The following is a 1,226-nucleotide window of genomic DNA, read 5'->3' on the forward strand; positions in this document are numbered from 1 at the left end:
TATATATATATATATATATATATATAGAGAGAGAGAGAGAGAGAGAGAGAGAGAGAGAGAGAGAGAGAGAGACAGACAGACAGACAGACAGACAGACAGACAGATAGATAGATAGATAGATAGATAGATAGATAGATCCAAGAAAAGAAAAACAAACACAGCACAAGATAAAACCACAACGCGAGGACGTGGTGCATGTAAAATATTAGCAGACACTCAGGGGCGGAAAGAAAGATGGTTTTTCGTTTCGAGCAACGCTCTTCTTCAGAAACAGTGGAAAGCGCAAAAGAAGGGAAGACGGAGGAAGAAAATCGCCAACGGTTCATATGTGGTTACATTTTGAAATGAACGGAAGTGAATGAGGGAAGAAAAAGTTCTTTCTAAGACAGGAGACGGTAAGAGAAGGAGGTATGTGTGGGTATGTGTGTGTGTAATAGCACGTGTGTGTGTGTATGCGATAATATGTGTTGTGTGCATGGTGTGTGTGTGGTCTTGTTTGTTTATATGTGTATGTGTAAGCGAACTTTGTGTCGCTTAACGTTGTAGGAAGAATTCAGTAGCATGGTAGCAGGAGTGGCGGTCTTTTTGTGTAGTTGTGTGTCTCTTCACATGTGCGTAGAGGAATGGTCAGTAGAAAGGTGTTTGACTGGCAGTTTGAAGTATGTGTGTGCGTGTGTATATACATATTCTTAGCTACAATAGCGACAACATGGATTTTTTCCATCTTCTTGCTCTGAGTAAAAAAATATATTAATGTATCCGAATGATTAAAATTCAATTTATTTGTGCAGCTGATAAATGCCCTGCATTTAAATTGATGTAATGATTGCATTGTTCAATTAAATGGAACTGCTTGAAACGGTCATATTGCATCGCTTCTTGGTATTCTGTTGCTTATTTTGATTTTATTCACCTTACTTTGAGTTGTGCGGATAATACCGGACTGACTTGGTGCTTCAACTTAGGTACCTAATTCAATATATATATATATAAATTCAATAATAGGACGAATTCTTTTACAAGAATTTATCAAGTAGCTAGCGTGAAAAGACCTCATAAGGGGAAAATCCATCATTTATTCCCGAAATATATATTTATATTTATATAAGGGCATTACTATACAATAACGCCTCACGCCATGAGGGACTCTGGTAAAAATGTGCTTTTTATAGTAGTTTGACCTTAGAGTTCCTCATGGCGTGAGGCGTTATTGTATAGTAATGCCC

The sequence above is a fragment of the Octopus bimaculoides genome, chromosome 16 (genome assembly GCF_001194135.2).
Source record: "Octopus bimaculoides isolate UCB-OBI-ISO-001 chromosome 16, ASM119413v2, whole genome shotgun sequence".
Classification (NCBI taxonomy): domain Eukaryota; kingdom Metazoa; phylum Mollusca; class Cephalopoda; order Octopoda; family Octopodidae; genus Octopus; species Octopus bimaculoides.